This window comes from Procambarus clarkii, chromosome 70, assembly GCF_040958095.1.
Source record: "Procambarus clarkii isolate CNS0578487 chromosome 70, FALCON_Pclarkii_2.0, whole genome shotgun sequence".
NCBI lineage: Eukaryota > Metazoa > Arthropoda > Malacostraca > Decapoda > Cambaridae > Procambarus > Procambarus clarkii.
This window is the reverse complement of record NC_091219.1, coordinates 9458477-9484402: the sequence shown is the minus strand read 5'-3', so window position 1 is coordinate 9484402 and position 25926 is coordinate 9458477. Positions and strand designations below refer to the sequence as shown.

General features: G+C 41.5%; 1 protein-coding gene and 1 long non-coding RNA gene across 2 annotated transcripts in view; one reads left to right on the top strand and one right to left on the bottom strand.

The window, feature by feature from the left end:
* The window catches only part of LOC138356026 (uncharacterized), a 213852-nt gene that overhangs the window by 111336 nt on the left and 76590 nt on the right, over positions 1–25926 (top strand). The window lies entirely within an intron of this gene.
* LOC138356027 (uncharacterized) lies at positions 12533–24815 on the bottom strand. Its single transcript, XR_011224078.1, has 3 exons — positions 24565–24815; positions 19396–19427; positions 12533–13690 (listed from the first exon to the last, which is right to left on the bottom strand). It is a non-coding gene; the product is annotated as an uncharacterized lncRNA (long non-coding RNA).

Below are 25926 nucleotides of genomic sequence, written 5' to 3'. Positions count from 1 at the left end.
CTTGTGAAGAACATAGAGAATATGACAAAGAATGTAGAAAACGTGTAAGTGAAGGTGATAAACGAAGTGATCTTGTGAGGAACATGAACTTGTAGAGGAACATGAATATTGACAAAGAACACAAAAATATGGAAAACAGCATGAATATTGAGTATAAACGTTGTAAAGAGAACATGCGATGAGTATGAAAACAGAAAATATGACTAGAATTTGTAGAGAACATCATGAGACTAAGAGAAAGATCACAGAAAAAATGGAGGTACTTGTGAAAATATGAACTGAATGGGCTGTGAACATTTGAAGAACATGGAGTGAACATTTGAAGAACATGGAGTGAACACGGAAAATATGGATGAAAATACGAAGACCACAGTGAATATAGAGAAAATATGCAAATACAGTACGATTATTGAAGGTTTGGATAAGTTGGGGATTAGAAGGTAAGGGAGGGAAAGGGTAAGGTGCGATTTTTGACCGTGTGATTATTGCTTACTTGGGTAAACAAAAGGTATTGAAGGTAAGGTGTTATATGACTGTGTGAATAATACATAGCTGAGTACAAAAAGAGTATTAAAGGCAGTGATGTTTACTTTGATAGACTGGAGAGGGGCTTGATCTGAAATAATTTAATGAACATTTAACTAAGGTGGAAGACATGAGCTGAAACTCGGTTAATGTCTTGATTTATTTCACTACGTAGAAATATAGTGATTTAAAATTTCAGGGGAATTAGTCTGATAATAAAGCACACGTACAAATGAGCTAAGGCAGCGGACGTGAGCTAGAGTTTGGTAATTGTTTGGAACTATTTTACTATGTCTGAAAATACAGCAGTTACAAATTTCAGGGAAAATTAGTTAGTTACTAAAGAACTTGTACAAATGAACTAAGGTGGGGAACATGAGCTGGAGCTCAGTAACTGACTTGATCTTATTTACTGTGTCTGAAATACAGCGGGTTTAAATTTCAGGGAAATTGATCTGTTACTAAAGAACTTGTGCAAATGAACTACAGTGGAGGACAAGAACTGGAGCTCGGTAACTGACTTGATCTTATTTACTGTGTCTGAAATACAGGGGGTTAAAATTTCAGGGAATTTGATTAGGTATTACCGAAGATACGAGAGGGAATAAAGGCTGAGGACAGGAGCTAGAACTTGGTAATTGTTTGGATCTTATTTATTACATCTGAAATATGACTTTAAAATTTCAGGAGGATTGGACTGTTAGTAAAGATGTTATGATAGAGGGTTAAGCCAGGAACAGGAGCTAAAACTTGCTTACTGAATTTGGGTTGATTTACTACGTCTGAAATATGACGTAGAAATATGATATAGAAATATGATGTTTAAAATTAGACTAAAATTGCGCTATTAGTAGCGAAAATTTGGTCTCTGACAAATTTGGGTCTTCAATTGGACTGATTAATTTTGGGTAATGAACTGGACTCTGATTATTTTGGGGTATAAACTGGACTCTGAATTTTTTCGGGAACAAACTGGACTCTGGATAATTTTCGTAGATTACATGACTCTGACTAATTTTCGTAGATTACAGGACTCTGAATATTTTTGGGCACAAACTGGACTCTGAAGAATTTTGCTCACAAAGTGGACTCTGAATAATTTAGTTTAACAACAGGTCTCTGTTAATTTTCAGGGTAAAACTTGACTCTGATTATTTTCAGGCATATACTGGACTCTGATGAATTTTCGGTCTTAAATGTCTTGGCAAAGATGTTTGTTTTCCTTAACAAAACTTCTGTGAACATATTCTCAGAACATATTCTCTTTGAAAAATATGCGATTTGAAAACGGGCAAAAGGTGTCCATAGAGTTTACCCAGAAATGCTGTGTCTTAAAGGGGATTTTTTTCCTGAATTTTTTTATAAGATTTTCCACTTATTTTCCTCATAAGAACTCTTAACAAACTTCTAAAATCTCGGAAATTATTTTTCTCATAAGAATTCCTTAATTCCAAATCAGTGACTGGCCAAATTCACCTAGAAACCATGACGACATATCGACAAATGGGAAATCTACCTGGAAACCCTGACCACATATTGACAAATGGCAGAAAAAAAATCCATTTGTTGATATGTGGTCATCCCTACTACTGTTGAGGTCTCTGTTTGTATTTGTGTAGGATTTTAAGTATTCCATACTCCCACTCCTCTTCGGAGGTGCTAGAGAGTGAATCCTTGTGATCTTCTGTAATTGCCTCCAGGAGGGATTCGGAGACACTTAACTTGGCCTCCACTGGCCTCCTCACTTCCGAGGTCGAGGATTGGTTTGGTTAGGCTTCTCAAGTTCTCTTCGTTCGTAGTATACGCGTCGATCTCCATCTGGCTCTGCAATTCAACGAAACTTCCAACACTTTTAACACTCAAGAATGGGGGAAAGAAACAAAATTATAGGGTTTTTCTTCCTTTTTTTGGCTCATGTGTTTTCCAACAGGAAGACTCTTACGTTTTCTGTTTTTTTTTCGTTTCTTCGGGGTTCCAGGCATGTGCGAAACACGCACAGGGTGTTGTTGGTGGACTATATTTTTTGCTTATGGTTGGGTAGGATGGAGGGGTATGGAGGGGGAAGGGCTTAGGATTTTTGAGGGTACATCTGTCTTATACTGCGTGGTGGTTACATAGATCTTTTCTTAAGGATTTTAAGTACTTGGTTTACGGTGGAGTATGTCAGGTGTGCTGCTTTGGTGTAGGTGCTTTGCTCATGGTGGGTGTGATTGTGTGTGTACTCACCTAGTTGTACTAACCTAGTTGTGCTTGCGGGGGTTCAGCTCGGGCTCTTTGGTCCAGCCTCTCAACCGTCAATAAACAGGTGTACAGGTTCCTGAGCCTATTGGGCTCTATCATATCTACACTTGAAACTGTGTATGGAGTCAGCCTCCACCACATCACTTCCTAATGCATTCCATTTGTCAACCACTCTGACACTAAAAAAGTTCTTTCTAATATCTCTTTGGCTCATTTGGGCACTCAGTTTCCACCTGTGTCCCCTAGTGCGTGTGCCCCTTGTGGTAAATAGCCTGTCTTTATCAACCCTGCCGATTCCTTTGAGAATCTTGAATGTGGTGATCATGTACCCCCAACTCTTCTATCTTCCAATGAAGTGAGGTTTAATTCCCGTAGTCTCTCCTCGTAGCTCATACCACTCAGCTCGGGTACTAGTCTGGTGGCAAACCTTTGAACCTTTTCCAGTTTAGTCTTATGCTTGACTAGATATGGACTCCATGCTGGAGCCGCATACTCCAGGATTGGTCTGACATATGTGGTATATAATGTTTTGAAAGATTCCTTACACAAATTTCTAAAGGCCGTTCTAATGTTAGCCAACCTGGCATATGCTGCTGATGTTATCCTCTTGATATGAGCATCAGGGGACAGGTCTGGCGTGATATCAACCCCCAGGTCTTTCTCTCTCTCTCTGACTCTTGGAGTTTTTCATCTCCCAGATGATACCTTGTATCTGGTTTCCTGCTGCCTACCCCTATCTTCATTACATTACATTTGCTTGGGTTAAACTCTAACAGCTATTTGTTCGACCATTCCTGCAGCTTGTCCAGGTCTTCTTGAAGCCTCAAGCTGTCCTCCTCTGTCTTAATCCTTCTCATAATTTTGGCGTCGTCAGCAAACATTGAGAGGAATGAGTCTATACCCTCTGGGAGATCATTTACGTATATCAGAAACAGGATAGGTCCAAGTACAGAGCCCTGTGGGACTCCACTGGTGACTTCACGCCATTCTGAGGTCTCACCCCTCACTGCATCTCTCTGCTTCCTATTGCTTAGGTACTCCCTTATCCACTGGAGCGCCCAACCAGTTACTCCTGCCTGTTTCTCCAGCTTATGCATCAACCTTTTATGGGGTACAGTGTCAAAGGCTTTCCGGCAGTCCAAAAAAATTCAATCTGCCCATCCTTCTCTTTCTTGCTTAATCTTTGTCACCTGATCGTAGAATTCTATCAAGCCTGTAAGGCAAGATTTACCCTCCTTGAACCTATGTTGATGAGTTGTCATGAAGTCTCTTCTCTCCAGATGTGTTACTAGGTTTTTTCTCACAATCTTCTCCATGACCTTGCATGGTAAGCAAGTTAAGGACACTGGCCTGTAGTTCAGTGCCTCTTGTCTGTCACCCTTTTTGCATATTGGTACTACATTAGCAGTCTTCCATATTTCTGGTAGGTCTCCCGTTTCCAGTGACCTACTATACACTATGGAGAGTGGCAAGCAAAGTGCTCCTGCACACTCTTTCAATACCCATGGTGAGATTCCGTCCGGCCCAACAGCTTTTCTCACATCCAGCTCCAATAGGTGCTTCTTGACCTCATCACTTGTAATTTCGAACCTATCCAAGGTCACCTGGTTTGCTGCCACCTTTCCTAGCGCCGTGACTTCTCCTTGTTCTATTATAAAGACCTCCTGGAACCTTTTGTTGAGTTCTTCACACACCTCTTTGTCATTCTCTGTGTACCTGTCCTCGCCCACTCTAAGTTTCATCACCTGTTCCTTCACTGTTGTCTTCCTCCTGATGTGACTGTGTAGTAGCTTTGGTTCGGTCTTGGCTTTATTAGCTATATCATTTCATACCTTTTCTCAGCTGCTCTTCTCACACTAACATACTCGTTCCTGGTTCTCTGGTATCTCTCTCTCTACTTTCTGGTGTTCTGTTATTACAGAAGTTCCTCCATGCCTTTTGTTCAGCTCCTTTGCTTTCATACATTCCCTATTAAACCACGGATTCTTCCTTTGCTTCTCTGTTTTTTCCTGTCGGGCTAAGACAAACCTGCTTACAGCCTCCTTACATTTTTGGTTGACATAGTCCATCATGTCTTGTACGGACTTGGTTCCGAGTTCTGTGTCCCAATGTATATCCCATAGGAATCTATTCATCCCCTGTGTGCGTGTGTGTGTCTGTGCATGTTCTTTTTTTGGGGGGGGTTCCCTCTGGTGGGTGTTTTTGGGGGTCTGTGTGTGTCTAGGGGTGGGTTGTGTGCGGGTGCTCGTGTGTTGTCTTTGGGGTTTTGTGTGTGTGTTTTGGTATCTTAGGTTGTCTGATTGTGTGGCAGGTGTTTGTGTAGTGTGTGTATTGTGGTATGCGTGTGCTGGTGCAGATGTGTGGTATGTATATCTCTTTCTTGTTGCTACAGTGTGTGTAGGTGTTTTTTCTGTTGGCAGCTGGCCCATCCTCTGTATGTGGGGGTCGGGTTTATGTGCTGTGCGGCTGTGTTGAGTGTGTGGCCTTTTGTATGATGGCAGTGTGTGTCGGTTCGCTAGTTTTATGTGCTTTCTGTTATGTGTCCTGTTGGCACGCCCCATCTGGGTGGTGCGGGGATTTTCCATGTGTGTGTTCCTGTGTAACTTTATACTGTTTTGTTTGCGTTTTTACATTTGTGTTGTATTGCTTTGTTCGCCATGTTTTCTGTGGTTCATTGTTACTTTTTTTTTGTGGGGGGGGGCTGTGTTACTTTGTATGTTTTGTGTTGTGTTTCTGTATTATGGTGTTTGTTGATGTGTGGTGTGGAGCTTCTGCTTCGTTTTATTTGGTGCTTCGGTGCCTTTTATTTTACATTTAGTTTTGGTTTACAATTAAAAGAAAAAACTTGGACGGTCTGAGACTGAACGCCGACCTACATAAAGCGAGATCGTTGCTCTACCGTCCAGCCCAGGTGCCAAGGTGAAAGGGTATGCGCCCAACTATTTTTGTCCCGCCCGGGATTCGATCCAGAAAGTCTCGATTTTGCGTCGAGAACGAACCCGACTGTACTACCTGGACCATTAATTCACCTTCACTACCAGGACCATTAATTCACCTTCACTACCGGGACCATTAATTCACCTTCACTACCGGGACCCTTGATCAATTCACAAAGTCTTGTGAACTATGTGAATGTGATTCACATAATTTAATTAATTAACAATTAAAAATATAATAAAAATGAATTAATTTAATCAATTCACATCGATACACAAATCTGTGAATTGAGAATGTGATTCACGTGGAGGTTCACCGTTAACAAGGTAATGAGGAGTTGCCGCACTTGTACATACACAAAATAACCCGTGAGCGTAGATCTTGTTAATGTTGATATTGATAATGCTTGGTGGGGTGTTGTAGAACTTGACCAGAATCGAACCATCGGAGAGAATATTTAACTTAAATTTAGCAAAGGGACGGACTATTGTCTATTTGAATTTAGCATAGGGACGGACACCAAGACTATTGTCTTAGTGCTGTGGACCTTTGGATAAGTGGCAGGGCTCCTTTCTGTACAAGTGCAGTTGATTGGCCTTCTATGTTGCTGTCGGCTGCAGCAGTTTTGTGATGGCGTGTGTGAAAGGGGTTTGCCGGAGGTCATTGTCCGCATGTTTGGAGTTTGCTCGGCAGATGGACTCTGCAACGCCTGTGTGAAGTCGTTATCAATGACTTCTATATCAAGATAGATTACCTCTGTGTGATTTTGAAGTTACGGAACGGAAGGGTGATTTTGAAGATTGGGAACTCCTCGATGTTACGATGCTTCATGGAGTCGCATGTACGTAGGAAAGGCCGGTACTTGGCAGTGTAGGGAATGTGAAAATTGGAGACGCTGGGAAGTACACTTAAGCGTTGAATATGAGATGGACCCTTTGAGATGCAGATAGCGTGCTGAAGGTGGCACTCTCCCAGTATGGTAGCGTCCTAGATATTCATCTGCATTGGTTTACATCGGAGCCTGCAAGACTTCTCACGGGCCAGAGAATGGTGGTAATGAAAATAATGAGGGGATCCTTTCATCACTGAAGATCGCTGGCTGTATGGTACATACTTTTTACCAGGGTCAGGAACGGGCATGTTTTAAGGGCGGAATGCCCGGAGACATGGCTGCTTTGTGTCGAGTTGCCCCAGAAGATCGGGCGAATGTGTTTTCAGAAGATGACTTTCCGCTGATAAAGGAACTGGGTCACAAGATAATAATGGGAAGGTTGGCGAAGCTGTGAAGAAATCAGGTAATGATCCTGTGGAAGAGGGCTGTGTTGGTAGAGTTTTTAGGCCGGCCCAGTCGCCAGTCACTGGTATCGTTGAAAATAAATCTCGACACTCGTGTGTAGTACCGACACTCTGGTGTGATATTTGCTGGTTGTGATGAAGGTAGGTTGATGTTACCAAGATGGTGACTTTGTTTTCTAGAGGTGAATTGCAACATCGAAAAAGTGAACAATTGCGACGAGAGACGCTCGAAAATATGCCACAGAATAGAAAGTATATGGCTGGGGGCTCAGGTGCTGAGGGAGATTTGGTTCAGAAGTTCAAGAAAAGAAGAGAGGGTCCCTCTCTCTTGGTTCAGGAGAGAGAGAGACTCTCGTCCCTCCCGGTTCCTCTAGAAGTAAGGGAGGGTGAGAAGTTAGGTGTGTCCACTGCTGTGGTTAATGTTGAGGCACTTAAGGTTGACATATGTCGGGAGGTTGGAGTGAGTGAGCGTTTATGTGGGGATTGCATGGTGATTGTCTATCGGAATTGCTCTTTGATTGTCTATGGGGATTGCTCCCGGAAGTTAGTGAAGGGTGTGCTATATCGTTATTCAGGGTTTTATGGTGATGGAGAGGCTGATATGGATGGATGGAAAGCAGATTCAGGGTCTGGTGTGGTGGTTGTGCAAAGTGGGGTAAAGGGCGGAGATGGTGGTGATGCAGAAGGTGGCGGTTTAAGAGTCAGCTGCTTGGTTGTTTGAATTATGGTGGCGTAGTATCGGTGTTTCACATTGAATGTATACTGTCAGTGTGACGCCCGGAATCAAGATCTCTTGAGTGTGTTCTTCCGGTCCCCTCTCTCTCTTGATGCTCTATAGGTATAGGAACACAATGTTAGTGACTTGAACCGTTTACGATAGTTATCACAATTCTTTCAACTGGCCTTTCAGGTGTAGCACCAGTTGAAGAGAGGAGTGTTGTTTAAGAGTCTACCTAGTTCTGGGATGATTTTTATTGTTGGTGTTGAACTTTCTCTAAAGCAGAAACGGTTTACTGGAAATGAGGTCCCCTGTTTGGATACAATAGTTGAAATGAGCATCAGAGACTTAAACAGTTATAGAACTACTTACTTTTTCTTCATGTCAAAGGTGCTCTTGACTATTCCTAGGGTTTGGTTGGCTTTTAGTGACTAGTGGATTCTGACTCCAAGATCCTTGATTTAATCAATCTTCGGCAAGGAGGTACTATTGATGATTTAGTAGATTTTCGGGGGTCATTTTTATGCCCCAAATGCAAGGCCTTGCACTATTTCATATTAAAAAGAATTTTCCAGTCTTCCGATCATTTGTGGAGTTCACGTATATCTCTGTAAGGTTTTTGTAAGGCCTCAATTTAACTTTCAATTCCCTCATTTCTATAAGTCCAACCCATGATCCTCTTCAAACAGTAGTTGTCGTAACTATGCGGACCACCATATATATTGTATTAACACATTGGACAATTAGGTAAAAGAATTTGGTACAATTCACTTTATAGAGTCCAGAAAATAAGCTAAAATACAAATCTAAAATATTCCTAGGCCTAGTATATCACACATATATCTACTCAATTAGACCTCTTACAGCATGTGGCCTAGAATGGTTAGGTTAGACTACGTTTTGTTAGCAACATAAATACAAAACCTTTTTTTTTGCGTATACAAATTTAGTAGTACCAAATTTTACTGTCTAACTGTTCAGTATGTCAAAATATGTACAATTATCCTCGTCGTTACTGTAAGTACTATCTAAACAGGTGGATGGGCTACATAAAACTTAAAAGTCATCTACAATTATGATAAAGTGGCTTGTAATATTCTCGTCTATGTGACTCATGAATTTGAGAAAAGGGGTTCACCCCAATAACCTTGCGGCACCCCGCTCACTACATTCCTCCAGTTAGATATATTTCCATTTAACTCAAAGGGAGGGATAGATAGCTGAAAATATCGATTGATAGATAGGTGGATAAATTGATGGATAGATAGATGGATATTGTGACGTTGTCCCACCCTACATCTTTCCTATCCCGGCGTAAAGAGTCATATCTCTTCGACCCGCACGTTCTCTGATGCTCAGGGAACATTTTGGTGTATATAAAGGTATTCAAAGTAATTGTGTGGGAAGTGAATTTGCTGATTTAATTTTGGTACTGCAGGGGGTCTGCGGCCTTTAGTATCACAAGATGGCGCCGGGGCGAAAATGTTCCCGCCAAAGGAGCCAACGCCAGCCATCTGGTGATTGGCCACGTAAGGTCACGTGACCAGATTGACCAATAGCTCGGCACCCTTGGGTGGTGTGACGTCACAAGGCAGAAAACTCCGGGCGGCCCAGTGCCCTGCGGCGCTCAGTGAGTCACTGAGCGCCATTTAACGCGGACACAATCAATTGAGTTCCCAGTTTGGAGGTTAGGAAGTCCCAGCCAGTGGACCTCAGCGGCCACATTGATACTACAGACATCGAGGAAGATTAGTTGACTCCTGGGAAGTACATGGAAGCAGAGTTTAGTTGGTTTTAGATTGCCAAGAGTTCTTTTGCTGATAGTCTGTGGCGGAGGTGAACGCTGGGTCGTGTGGACGCTCTGTGGGCTGCATTCAGACAAATCAAGCGAGCTTATGTGACTGGATCAAGTTCACTGGAAGATTAAGAAGGGTTCACTGAACCGGACTGCAAGTTTGTCTACAGTTCCAGTGTGGGAGAAGGGAAACGACGTGCGCAGGGACCTTTCTTCAGTGCCAAGGAGGAGGACCTGCCTTCTGGGAGTGGGCATGGAGAGGACACTCATCTACAAGTCATCTAAGGACCTTGTGTGTACCGGACCTTGATCAGCGGAGGATCGACCACTAGGACAGAAGACCTCAACGATCATCGCCAGAGGACATGTCAACTTTGTAGCAGAGAGAATTAAGGTAGATAAATTCCTTCCCATTACCCCTTGATCTAGGTGAGCCAGAGTATTATTTATACTGTGATCATCATCTTTATTATTATTACCAGTGTGGTAGGATTAGGCTATGTGCCAGGTGATACATATATGCATGAGCTAATTTATGTGTGTGGGCGTAGTGACATTTTGTGGCGACTAGAGGAGGTGGCTGGTTTCAAGAGGCCAGGTGTGAAGCATTTAAATCGTCCAGCTTATTGTGTTGCCAGAGATGGAGTGAAGAGTGTTGCAGTCGTCTGACAGCTCTACATATATTATTTACCTTGTGGATTCATTGTAGTTTCCTCCAGTAAACTTATCATTATTTTTACCATTGTGTTTGAGTGAGCCTTCCATCTCTAGGGCGAGTTGAGTAAATTATTTAATATTGCACTTCATTATATCTGGCATTGAGTCCTTGACATGTGATAATTAACAAGACCACTGAGAAGTGTTGCTGGGACGCGAATACTGGTACCAAGCTGGCGACCTTGATTGCAGGGGAGTGGCAAAAATTCGCCTGTGTGTTTCCCAGTGTTGCGGCGGGCAACTTCAGCCGAGAGTGACAGAGGTAAGGCTGGATTTCCCACTCGCCAGGGGTGCAAGGCTGTGGCATAGGTAGTGTCTCAGCCTGTGGTAGACTGGGGGTCTCCCGGGGCGATCAGTGGTGCCCAGGTACAGGGATGCGACGACCCGCGGGAAAACCAGAACCGTGATAATATATAGATGAATAGGTAGATAGATGGATGACAGATGGGTAGATAGGTAGACATTCAGATGGACTGGTAAATGGATAGGTAGATGGGAGACAGACAGACAGACCCGAGCAACGCCGCATACCCTTAATATATAGAAAATATTAAATATATATATATACAGCGCTTCAGTGTCGCGATCCACAGGGGGAATGCTCGCTGCATCCTCGGTTCATGCCCGGCGTCGGAGGAGTTCAAGGAAATCTACAGCCTCTAGGAAGCGAACTTTTTTTTGTGTCCTCTTAATGTTAATTTTTTGTATAAAATCAGATATGTAACTGTATAACCTTGCATAATAAAGTGTACACCATAAAAAAGGGGGGTGGTAGGAGAAGCGAACACTCTTACGTATTCAGAGTTAAATGGCAAGTTTTTCCCTGAATGCTCTGTGTTCCCTTCTCTGCGGCTGCGGGTCCCTATAATTGCACCAGAGGTGGTACCCCCCTATATATATATATATATATATATATATATATATATATATATATATATATATATATATATATATATATATATATATATATATATATATATATATATATATATATATTATTACATTTTCAAAGTCTTTGAAAATGTAATAAGTTTTACGAAATGCGCTCAAGTGTCGCGTCAGACTAGAAATAAAAATGAATTTTGGAGAAGTGATCTTTGAATTATCATCAACAGTGAAAAGAAACGTAAGTAAGATCGAGAAAATTCGTGTTTGAATTATTAATCTTACTTTTTCGGTCATATTTAATAATATATGTCTACAGGAAAGACTGCTACCAAAATATACTTATATATATATATATATATATATATATATATATATATATATATATATATATATATATATATATATATATATATATATATATATATATATGTTGATTGTCAAGTTTTCATGCATGTAAACTGTTTAATAAATGTAACCAAAGCCATCAAAAATTGAGGAAAGATGTACACGTTCGTCAGTACTTGCATAACTGCTTCGTGAATCTGGCCCAACATTTTCCCATCACTGAAATATAAGAAAAACAGTTCAAAAAACGAAATGAAAACAACGAAAAGATAACAAAATAAGCTGTACTCACAAAATGAACGTACAATACAGCTCAATACAATTACAGTTGAGCTGTAAACAGTTCAGCTCAATTCCAACGCAATGTCATACAAAATAATTAAATCAAAATGAAAATAAATTAAAATCTATGAAAATTCAATTTATCAATGAAATAGGAAACACTGAAATGGAATCGTAACATAATTGGTTTAGCATGTGTTGGTCTAATGTGCAACAGATGGAACTGTTTTTCAAAAACGCATGTTTTTTGCCTGTCTCAGGGGTGGTATCTATATAGAAGGTATATAAAAAGATGCGCATTTTCGAATGCAACGTTGTGTTCAAATTTCAAAGCAATCGGTAAAGAACTTTCGAAGATTACAGTGTGTGTTGCTCTTACATTCAACAGATGGCGCTGTTTAAAAAAAATAATGTTTTTTCCTGTCACAAGAAATATTGATATTGTATATTGTAGATATATAAAAAGATGCACCTATTCGAATGCAACGTTGTGTCCAAATTTCAAAGCAATCGGTAAAGAGGTTTCGAAGATTTCCCTCACATGAAAAACACAGTTTTTCAGAAAACGCATGTTTTTTTAACGTCACAGACGTGACATCTATATAGTATGTATATGAAAACGTACTCGGATGCAAATGGAACGTTGTGTGAAAATTTCAAAGCAATCGGTGAAGAACTTTCGGAGATTAGCGGTTATTTACAAACGAACATTTCCATTTATATTTATATAGATAATGATCTTGGGTCAGATTCGTTCAGAAGAGGACGAGGGCTATGATAACTATATATGCAGAACTTCAATATATTGGTTAACAGGACTGCCAATACAGCATCATTTAAATCTATTTATAGTTACTAATCTTCCAGTTTAAATTAAATAGAAATCTCTAAATATTACAAGCAAAATGTTATGATCTAAGCAGAGGCATAACCTAAAGTGACAATATAATACCATGAAAACGTCAAGCCTAACATTAATACAAGTATAATGCAAGAGTTAATACCGCTAGGAATATGCCAAACTCTCTCTTAATACATATATAATGTAAGTGATAGTACTACTAGGAAAATGTCAAGCTTAATCTTTATACAAAATTAAAGGTTTTGATACACAAACTAAAAATTACACAAATTTTTAAAAGATTATCTTATGGTGGTGTTCTGTTCTAACTTTATTGTGTGCTGTTTTTCATTTATTGTGGGCTGTTCTCCATTTATTGTGCGTTTTTTCTGCATGTCTTGTGCATTGTTTTGCATATCTTGATACGTTCATGTCAGTTGGGCCATCTTGAGGTTGATAGTTGCTGGGAGACAACTGTGGAGTCAAGGTGTCAACTCGTCCAAGTGAGCTGAAGCATCTTTGGGTGTTTTCCCTGCACCGGTTCCAAGCACTCTTGATAGATGAAAATATTCTGGACGTGTAATGCTGGTTTTGTTTAGGAATGTTTCACAGCGCCTCTACTGGCTGATCTAACCACTTGGGCTGGACGGTATAGCGACGGTCATGCGGGTCGGCGTTCGATCCCCGACCGTACAGGTGGATGGGCACCATTCCATTTCCCCCGCCCCATCCCAAATCCATATTCTGACCCAAGTGCTATATAGTCATAATAGCTTTGCACTGTCACCTGATAATTCCCTAATTCTATTGGCTGAAATCATTTCATAGATAATATGAAAACGCTCTTACATAATGCTTTTATTGCGTGCCCTACTGCAGTATGCCCTTCTGCCCCTCTTCCAACGTACCCTTTGTTCCTCCTGACCTTAGTTTATGCACTCCTTGTGCACTTATGCACACTTTATGCACTTATGCACCTATGCACTTATGCACACAGCCAACAACACAACACTTGTGGCCCCTGCGACACTCCTGGTCATAATGACACTGGTCGTGGTATTGAGTGCAGACCCTTCCGAACGAGTTGGGATTTGGACAGCTTTTCCTGTGGGAAGTTTTTATTAGAAGATGGAAATGGAAGAAAATGGGTTATGGAAACTGATAATTAGGTTGCATTAAATTAATACTTAATCGAGCGAATAAGTGAAATGCGTTTAATGATTTTTTTCTCAAGCGTTGCCATCTCCAATATAGAACATTCACTGCTGGAAAATTTGGCAAGGAAATCAAGTTATTACAAGGACGTGTGATCGTTGAATTCTTTCAAGTTTAGGTCAAACATGCATATGAATGTATTTGGGAAGATATAAATAGGATATGCCTGGAAATAGTCGTCACTTGGACTATTTACTGTGGTGGACTGTATACTCCTCCTGAGGTTGATAGGCCATAAGACCAAAACTAAACTCGCTAGTTCATCAGGAAGCTATTGTGGTGACCTTGCGGGATTATGTGGGTAAGGTTAATATTTCAGTAATTTATCTTACCTTTAATGGACTGAATAAACGGTTTGTTATGTGTTCCACTCACCTCCACAGGGTTTTAATTTATTAGTGTCATATATTATTAATTTAGAATTAGTCCATTCAGTACAGAATTGTTTAATTAAACCTAAACTTAAGTATTTTGTCTGCTCAGTTGACCGAAGATAACTCTAATGTTATTTAACGTTTTAAGGATCAGCATTTTTCCATTGACTCCTACGTCCTGTATGTATGATTGTTACTGAATGAGTTAAATATTATTTGTGAATTAATAATTACTTGATTATGGTTTAGTTCATGTAAATTACTAAAATAATAGTTAGAACGAGACTATCTGAGCTACAAGTGTGTGACGCCCCCGGGGTGGTGAAGCGAGTCACCCACGATGGTTACTGTCGGCTGGTATGGCACTCTGGAACGTGCCAATAACCTCGGACACCACCTGCCACCAGTTGTAACATTATGCTCACAATATTAATGTGTGATTACTTGTGTGTTGTAACACTAAAAACATAGTGTTTAATAAAGAGGTGAAACACACTGGTGTGTTGTATTCATGTATTATAACCAGCCCAACCTCTCCCTTACTCCCAGGATGTACTAACTGCCCAGATGATATAGAACCAAAAGAGCTAGAGGACTTAATGTTTGAACGAGGGTCAGAGAGGAACTGTTTCCGTCCTGGACGTGTAGAACGACTGTAAACTAACAAGCTGAGCTATAGTTACAGTGTAAAATCATCCACAATTTAAGCTTCAGTTCACCCCGTGAACAACGATGAACAATGAACAATGGCATCGAACCATCCTCATTTACCCACCTCCAGCGGGAGAGAGAAGAGTTTCATGTTTTATAATTAATCGAATCACATAGCCGCTCCTTTGGTGAGCACACTCACGTAGACACTCACGGGGCCAAAGTACAAAACAGGCACACATGAGGGCAAAGTACTCACATGACGCTCGCTGGAACCAAGTACTAACTAGAAACTCACGGAGACAAAGTACCAACCAAGGCACTCAGGGGGGCAAAGTACTCATCTGGCACTCAAGGGGACTAAGTACCAGCCAGGCACTTATGGGGGGGGGCAAAGTACTCACCTGGCACTCACTGGAAGAAAGTACCAAACCAGGCATTCATGCGTACATAATACAAATCAGGCACTCATGGTGGCAAAGTACAAACCTGGCGCTCATTGGGGTAAATTCCCAACAAGGCACTATCGGGAGCAAAGTATCAAGGTACTCACGGGAGGAAAGTATCAAGGTACTCACGGGAGGAAAGTATCAAGGTACTCACGGGAGGAAAGTATCAAGTTACTCACGGGAGGAAAGTGTCAAGGTACTCACGGGAGGAAAGTATCAAGGTACTCACGGGAGGAAAGTAACAAGGTACTCACGGGAGCAAAGTATCAAGGTACTCACGGGAGGAAAGTGTCAAGGTACTCACGGGAGGAAAGTATCGAGGTACTCACGGGAGGAAAGTATCAAGGTACTCACGGGAGGAAAGTATCAAGGTACTCACGGGAGGAAAGTATCAAGGTACTCACGGGAGCAAAGTATCAAGGTACTCACGGGAGGAAAGTATCAAGGTACTCACGGGAGGAAAGTATCAAGGTACTCACGGGAGCACAGTATCAAGGTACTCACGGGAGGAAAGTATCGAGGTACTCACGGGAGGAAAGTATCAAGGTACTCACGGGAGGAAAGTATCAAGGTACTCACGGGAGCACAGTATCAAGGTACTCACGGGAGGAAAGTATCGAGGTACTCACGGGAGGAAAGTATCAAGGTACTCACGGGAGCAAACTACAAACCTGGCACTCACAGCGGTAAATTACCAACCAAACACTCAAGGGGTCATACAAAGGGACAAAGTACCACCAACAAGACACTCATGGGAAGTCTAACTAATACAAAGTGCCAACTAGACACTCAAGGGATCACGCAAAAGGATAAAGGGTCGACCAGACACTCAAGGGCTCACACACGAGAACAAAGTAAGAAACAGACACGCAAGGAGTAACACAATTGGACAAAGTACGAACCAGACCCTCAAGGGGCTCGCACACAGGAACAAAGTACCAACCAAACACTCAAGTGGTAACACACACGGTTCAGAGACTACATTACAGGCACCATGAAGATGGGAGGACCAAGAGTAGTATTAGCAGTGATATATAGCCCTCCACCAAACAACAGAAGACCCAGGCAAGAGTATGACAGAAACAACATGGCAGTCAACACTATAACTGAGAGAGCATCCACTGCTGCCTGTAGAAATAGCTCCCATTTTCTCGTCATGGTGGACTTCAATCATGGAAGGGTAGACTGGGGAAACAAAGAACCACATGGGGATGAGGAAACATGGAGAGCTAAACTGTTGGAAGTGGTGACAAGAAGCGTTTTAAGTCAGCATGTCAGGGGACCCACAAGAATGAGAGGCAACGATGAACCAGCGAGACTCGAGCTAGTCTTCACTCTGAATGTCTCCGACATAAGGAAATCGGTTTCAAAGCCCCCGTGGGAATGAACGATCACTGTGTAATGTTGTTTGAGTATTTGATCGAAGAAGGGTTAATGTACCCAAGGAAGGGCCCAGAAAACAAAAGAATGGCATTCCGAAAGGGCAACTAAGATGAGATAATTCCTAACAGATATAACTTGAGAAACATATCTTAGAGGAAAGACGGCCCAAGGCATGATGGACTACATCACACAAAAGTGTAAGTAGGCAACAGACAAGTCGTCCCAATCCAAAAGCAAAGAAATGAAATGCAGACAAGAAACTCATGGTTTAATCAGAGGTGTAAGCTAGCAAAGCAACTAAGTACAAGTGCGTGGAGAAACTGTATAAATAATAGGACACTAGTGAGCATTGAAAGATACCAGAGCGCCATGAATGAATACGTCAGGTGAGAAGAGAGGCAGAAAAACAATATGAAAATGACATAGCAACAAGGCAAAGACTCAACTTAAATTGCTGCACAGCCCATCAGTAGAAAAACATCAGTGAATGAACAGGTAATAAAACTGAGGATAGGGGTAGACAAATTGATTACAAATGACAAGAAAGAGTGCGAGGAACTCAATAAGAATTCCAGGAGATTTTCACAGTAGAGCAAGGGGACGTCCTAGAGATAAGAGAGGGAATATCTAACCAAACACCACTAGATTAGTTTATGATTACCAGTGGGAAGATGAGGAAGCATCTGCTAGAGTTGGAAGTGACAAAGGCTTAGCTATAGGCCCGGATGGAATCTCACCCGGATGAAACATCTAGAGCAGACGAACTTTGTATAACAACATCAGCATGGGTTCAGGAATGGCAGATCGTGCCTTACAGGATTGATTGAATTGTATTACCAGACAACTAAAATCAGGCAAGAAAGAGAGGGGTGGGCAGATTGCATATGTTTGGATTGCCAGAAAGCCTTTGACAGAGTACCCTATAAGAGACCTGTGCACAAACTGGAGATGCAGGAAGGATGAAAGGAAAGGTACTCCACTGGATAGGGGAGAACCTAAGCAACAGAAGACAGCTAGCCACTGTGAGGGATCAGGTCTCGGAGTGGCGTGGGGTCACCAGTGGAGTCCTTCAGGGATCAGTTCTTGGACCTATACAGTTCCTGAAATAGGTAAATGATCTTCCAGAGGGAATAGACTCGTTCTTCTCAATGTTTGTTGATGACGAAAAAATTATGAAAAGGATTAAGACAGGATGATAGTAGGAGGCTACAAGATGACCTAAACAAACTGAAGGAATGGTCCGACAAATGGCTACTACCGTTCAACCCAAGTAAATGTAAGGTAATGAAACTAGGCAGAGGAAATAGGAGGCCAGACACTGGATACCGAATTGGAGATGAAGTCCTTCACGAAATGGAAAGAGAGAAAGAGCTAGGAGTTGATATCACGCCAAGCCTGTCTCCTGTAGACCACATCAAAAGAATAACATCGGCGGCGTATGCGAAGCTGGCTAAAATCAGAACCTCCTTCGGAAATCTGAGTAAGGAATCATTCAGAACATTGTATACCACGTATGTAAGGATAAGCATCTCAAATCCTGGAGTATGCGGCCCCAGCATGGAGCCCGAACGTTTTCAAGCACAAGACGAAGCAAGAAAATGTTCAGAGGTATGCCACTAGGCTAGTCCCAGAACTAAGAGGCATGAGTGACGAGGAAAGGCTGAGTGAACTGCACCTCATGTAGCTGAAAGAGAGAAGAACTCGGAAAGACATGATCACCACATACAAAATTCTCAAGGGAATTGACAGGGTACACAAGGATGAATTATTTAACACGGGTTGTACATGCACAAGAGGACACAGGTGGGAGCTGAGTACCCAAAAGAGTCACAGAGACATTAGAAAAAACTTTTTTAGTGTCAGAGTTGTTAGTAAATGGAAAGCACTAGGAAACAATGTGGTGGAGGCTGACTCCATACACAGTTTCAAATGTAGATATGATAGAGCCCAGTAGGCTCAGGAATATGTACACCAGTTGATTGATGGTTGAGAGGCGGGACCAAAGAGCCAAAGCTTAACCCCCGCAAGCACAACTAGGTGAGTACACGAGAACAACGTACCAAACAGAAACTCAAGGATCACTAACACGGACCACGTACCAACCAGACACTCAAGTATCACTAACACGGACCACGTACCAACCAGACACTCAAGGATCACTAACAAGGACAACGTACCAATCAGACACTCAAGGATCACTAACAAGGACAACGTACCAACCAGACACTCAAGGATCACTAACACGGACCACGTACCAACCAGACACTCAAGGATCACTAACAAGGGCAACATACCAACCAGACACTCAAGGATCACTAACACGGACCACGTACCAACCAGACCCTCAAAGATCACTAACAAGGGCAACATACCAACCAGACACTCAAGGATCACTAACACGGACCACGTACCAACCATACACTCAAGGATCACTAACAAGGACAACGTACCAACCAGACACTCAAGGATCACTAACACGGACCACGTACCAACCAGACTCTCAAAGATCACTAACAAGGGCAACATACCAACCAGACACTCAAGGATCACTAACACGGACCACGTACCAACCAGACACTCAAGGATCACTAACACGGACCACGTGTCAATCAGACACTCAAGGAACACTAACAAGGGCAACATACCAACCAGTCACTCAATGATCATTGAAAAGGACTACGTACCAACCAGACACTCAAGGATCACTAACAAGAACAACATACAAACAGTGTACTTACCCAGGGTGAGAGGTTGTTCCCACAACAACAATCTGATAAAACAACAAAACATTTAATATTAATTAATATGTCTCGTATAACTGCAAGTAATTTCAGATGATTTTATAACTTTAACATTTGTTAATTGTTTTCAAAGTCCATCTGGTCATACTTACCCAGTCTCTCTCCCAAAGTCTTGTCCAACCTCTAGTCCAGTCTCTCGCCCAGTGTATTGTCCAACCTCTAGTCCAGTCTCTCACCCAATGTCTTGTCCAACCTCTAGTCCAATCTCTCACCCAATGTCTTCTCCAACCTCTAGTCCAGTCTCTCTCCCAATGTCTTGTCCAACCACTGACTTAGGGGCCAAGTCACCCGAAAATCCGATGAAAAATGGAATATTTACGAAAAATACTACAACGTTCTGGCAACACTGTGGTCCAAACCGTTTAATGATATCTTGAAAAATAACGTAATTAGAGTCAAATTTCCCGCTGCAACTTTCGTGAATCTGGTCCTCGCGCCGTGAGTACGCCGCGGGGTATTGTATCTTACGTTGTAGATGTCTTATTTTTCGTAATAGCGTTGAAAATAACATGTTATGCATAAAATGAATATAAACTAAACATATGGCAACACAACATATGGTCTGACACGAGGGTGGTGCAGTCAGTGACTGCGTGTCTCTCATGGAGAGAGGATGTATGCTGACGCGATCACACAATATCTCCCAGAACATGCTATTTTTGCTATTTTTAGCTATTTGTACTGCAATATGACTTACCAAACGAACAAGAGAGAAGCATTGACAGCTAGATGCATGCGAGCTCTCCATACGAGCTGGCCGCAATGCGTAAATCACCAGTCACGAGTGACAGCAGGTTGAGAAACTTTGAGAGCGCGCTACGCAACTCCAACATTTACAACTAGATAAAATTTCACAGCCTTTATTTTTCTATTTACATGAAACTTGCACATTATATGTAGAGGTTACGCCTCTATAAACGCATGTCATTATTCTTATCTACGTAGATTTATTGATTTTATAAATAATGATACACCTCATTTTGTTGCATACGTTTTTGGGAAACTTTTATAAAATCTGTATTATTGCACTAAATACATCTGGGATAATAATGTGACATGCAAATCTTTATTATATAGTAAGGTCATAGCTGAGTGTCGTATAAATGATTTTGGTTCACAATTGTGGGCTGTGAAATTTTTTGAACATGGTTGAAAAATTCGTCTTTTTTTTGTGTTTTTTTTTCTCCGTCTCTATTTAGGCTGAGATGCTGAAAGTTGGCCTAGGTGCAGCACCTTTCACATGTATCAGGATAATAAATTATGAATACCCTACAACAATTTTTTAAATCCGGGTGATATGGCCCCTTAGTCTCTTGCTGAATCTCTTGTCCAATCTTTTGCACAATCTTTTGTATAACCTTTTACATGGTCATTTGCATAACCTTTTCCCTCACTTTCTTGTCCCCTTTCATACCTAATCTCTTGAATAATCTTTTCCGTAATCTCTGGCTCAACCTCCTGCTCAATTTGTTGTCACTCTTTTGTTAATTCTATTACTCAATCTGTTGGCTCAGTCTCTTGCAAAATTTTATACCCAGTGTCTTGCTCAATCACTTGCCAATCAATTTCTTAATCTCTAGCTCAGTCTCTCAACTAATTTCTTGCTCATTTGCATAATCCAATCTCTTGTTCAATCGGGTAATCAATCTCTTCCACGATAACTTCAACCAATCTCCTGCTCAATCTGATGATCAATCTCCTGGCCAATCTTTGGCTCAATCTCTTGCATATTTTTTTGCTTTCTCAGTGGTATAGTGCTGTACCACTGAACTATCACACCACAAATTTGAGTATTGTTCGACTGAACCATCACTCCACAATGGTTGGCTGCTGTACCACTGAACCACCACTCCACAATAGTAGGCTGCTGTACCAATGAACCATCACTCCACAATGGTTGGCTGCTGTACCAATGAACCACCACTCCACAATGGTTGGCTGCTGTACCAATGAACCACCACTCCACAGTGGTTGATTGCTGTACCACTGAACCATCACTCCACAATGGTTGGCTGCTGTACCATTGAACCACCACTCCACAATGGTTGGCTGCTGTACCAATGAACCACCACTCCACAATGGTTGGCTGCTGTACCAATGAACCATCACTCCACAATGGTTGGCTGCTGTACCACTGAACCACCACTCCACAATGGTTGGCTGCTGTACCACTGAACCATCAATCCACAATGGTTGGCTGCTGTACCACTGAACCATCACTCCACAATGGTTGGCTGCTGTACCAATGAACCAACACTCCACAATGGTTGGCTGCTGTACCACTGAACCATCACTCCACAATGGTTGGCTGCTGTACCAATGAACCACCACTCCACAATGGTTGGCTGCTGTACCACTGAACCATCAATCCACAATGGTTGGCTGCTGTACCAATGAACCACCACTCCACAATGGTGACTCCTGTACCAATGAACCACCACTCCACAATGGTTGACTGCTGTACCAATGAACCACCACTCCACAATGGTTGGCTGCTGTACCAATGAGCCATCACCCAACAATGGTTGACTGCTGTACCACTGATCCTTCGCTCCAGAGAGCTGACTGCTGTACCATTCAACTCTTTCAATCTGTCGTCACAGAAAGAGTATTGGATGCACTGCCACACAGGATAGGTGTGGGAAAGCCTAGCTCTAAATATTAATAATAATCAATTTTAATTGAATACAACGATAGCTTCGAAGGACCACCTCTTTTTATACAAAAAAGAGGAAAATAAATAAAGGAATCTGAAAATATAATCCAGGAATCAGTGTCCTAAGGATCTAGATTAATTCAATAAAATATTAAGAGAGCATTAAATGAACTGTAGTTATAATTAATTAAAGAGCTGCCTTAACACATAAATCTGCGAGGTTACATACTAAAAGATAAATATATCCCTAGTATTATTCCGACGCTGGTAATTCGTCAGAATAATTATTGAATATTAGTTAAGTAAATAGTTGCATGAATTAATAAATGCAGATTTCTATCAGAGCTTTTCTTCACTGTCGAGGGTAATTATGAAATTACCTCTCCAAAGTTCATTACCATTCACAATGCAATTTATGGTTCAATACCATAAATAAAAATGTGAAAATGAACTTTGGAGAGTTAATTTTTCAATTACCCTTGACAGTGAAGAAAAACGTAAGATATATTGAGAAGATTTGTCTTAGAATCATTAATCTTACCCTTTCGGTAATATTTAACAACATATCTTTACAAGAAAGACTGCTACCAAAATATACTAATATGTATATATATATATATATATATATATATATATATATATATATATATATATATATATATATATATATATATATATACATATATATATATATATATATATATATATATATATATATATATATATATATATATATATATATATATATATATATATATATAACATTAACAATTGTGTAACTAGCTTCAAAAGATTGCCACTTGCTTAGCTAAATGAACTATGGTGTTCAGTTCCTGAACCCATTATATTTCTCTGTAACCCTTTCCTTTATAGGGAAAGGATAGAGGATCTATAACCACTTAAAGGAAATGGGTATGGATCCCCTCAAAAGAATGGTTTTAGAAACCACTGCCACTCACATGATTGGTATGGAATTCAGTACTGTTCGCAGGACGGGTATGGGGTTCTCTACTGCTCGCAGGATAGGTATAGGGTTCACTACCGCTCGCAGGATGGGTATGGGGTTCACTACCGCTCGCAGGATGGGTATGGGGTTCATTACTGCACGCAGGATGAGTATGAGGTTCATTAATGCACGCAGGACGAGTATGGGGTTCTCTACTGCTCGCAGGATAGGTATGGGGTTCACTACCGCTCGCAGGATGGGTATGGGGTTCATTACTGCACGCAGGATGAGTATGAGGTTCATTAATGCACGCAGGACGAGTATGGGGTTCTCTACTGCTCGCAGGATAGGTATAGGGTTCACTACCGCTCGCAGGATGGGTATGGGGTTCTCTGCCGGTCGCAGGATTGGTATAGATTCACTACCGCTCGTAGGATGGGTATGGGAGTTCACTACCACTCGTAGGATGGGTATAGGGTTCACTACCACTCGCAGGATGGGTATAGGGTTCTCTGCCGGTCGTAGGAGTGGTATAGATTTACTACCGGTCGCAGGATGGGTATGGGGCTCACTACCGCTCGCAAGAAGATTATTGGATACAATACAATACACAGGAAGGGGATAGTGTCTAATACTACTCACAGAATTGGCATGGGGTTCACTACCGCTCACAGAATGGGTTGACCAAGCCACACACTAGAAGGTGAAGGAGCGACATTTCGGTCCGTGCTGGACCATTTTCAAGTCATTCTCAAGTCATCTACATATTTCAGCCACGTTATTATGACTCCTCATCTCCACAGAATGGTATTGGATGCATAATAAAAGACTCATAGGATGCATAAGTCAACAAACACTATTAAATTATATTGATTGATTCTTTCATTATTATGTACCCCAGACCCATGCCGTGGGCAGTGGTGGAAAGGGTTACAGAGGTACATAATGGGTTCAGGAACTGAACACCATAGTTCATTTAGCTAAGCAAGTGACAATCTTTTGAAGCTAGTTACACAATTGCTAATGTTATATATACGTGTACATATATATTCAGTCATTTACACAAATACATATACACATCGATAATCGTTTTTATATCACAAGTGATTCAACAAGAGGCTCACAACAGTCACTATACAAGGCACTTTACATATATGGTGAGTCACACAGTTACAAGTCTTACTCTACACCCACCCAACTGGCCGACAGCTTTACAGTTATGTGAAGGCTGCACTTACAGAAAGCAAATTTTGGATACTTAGCTAAGATTCCCAGCAGTTCATTATTGTGAATAAAGTACATACACATTTCTTGCACTCCACTGATGGTGGAGTCCAAGAAATGCAAACTCTCAAGAAATGCAACACTGCATTTCTCGAATTTTTAACATTCCTTTATACTTATACTTATTATAATACTTATTATACCATTATTATTAAATCATATTGTGATTGAATACTGACCTTGTCCCACAGGAACCAAGGTATTAAAAAGCTCCACTCACCGTCAGCAACAGAGCTGAGAGCAGCAAGAACTTCATCGTGACTTCTGCTGGAGAGGTGAAGGTGTTGACGACTGCTTTAGAGGAGGTGATACTGACCAAGACCTGTGGCAGGTGAGTGGTTCAGTAGGTGTTGCTGGCGGGACACGTGTGGCTGGTGTGGGGTTCCCCGGGCGCTTAAGGATGTACTGAGAGATGTTCCCCAAGGAGAGCGCTGGCACCTCTCACAGTTTCCTGGGTCCTCGCTGCGTAAAAACTGGAGCTGTGTTGTCTAGCCGGAGCCGCAGCTAACCAGTCCAGCACGACACATAATATGACTCGTTTTCTTAACACATTGGTCGACCTGGCAACCTCTGGGTTCCTGGAACACTGCTGAGTCTCTCCTGAACGTGTTCCTCTTTCCCAACACTGATTACCTCACACTGCTTACCTAATTTTGTTTATATAGCAGTGTTATCCTAACAGTGCTTATAGCAGTGTTACCCTAACAGTGCTTATAGCAGTGTTACCCTAACAGTGCTTATAGCAGTGTTACCCTAACAGTGCATATAGCAGTGTTACCCTAACAGTGCTTATAGCAGTGATACCCTAACAGTGCTTATAGCAGTGATACCCTAACAGTGCTTATAGCAGTGATACCCTAACAGTGCTTATAGCATTCTTTGTATGACAGTGCTTATATATCAGTGTTAGCCAAACATTGTCCATATTGCTGTACTCACCTAGTTGTGCTTGCGGGGGTTGAGCTTTGGCTCTTTCGTCCCGGCTATCAACTGTCTATCAACTGATGTACAGGTTTCTGAGCCTACTGGGCTCTGCCATATATACAATTGTATGTGTACAATTGTATTATACTGTATATGGAGTCAGCCTCCTCCACATCACTGCCTAATGTATTCAATTTGTTAACTACTCTGATACTGAAAAAGTTCTTTCTAATGTCTCTGTGGCTCATTTGGGTACTCAGCTTCCACCTGTGTCCCCTTGTTCGTGTACCGCCCGTGCTAAAGAGTTTATCTCTGTCCACACTGACAATTCCCCTGAGAATTTTTTAGTAGACTATCATGTCTCCGTCTTACTATTACGTCTTCCAGGGACGTGAGTTTCAGCTCCTCTAGTCTTTCCTCGTAGTTCATACCTCTCAGTTCCGGGACCAGTCTGGTGGCATACCGCTGAATCTTCTCTAACTTTGTATTGTGTTTAACTAGGTATGGACTCCAGGCTGGAGCTGCATATTCCAGGATATATATGGCATAAGTGGTATACAGGGGTCTGAACGATTCCTAACATAAGTTTCTAAAGCCATTTCTTATGTTGACCAGTCTAGCATGTGCCGCTGAGGATATCCTTTTGATGTGAGCCTCT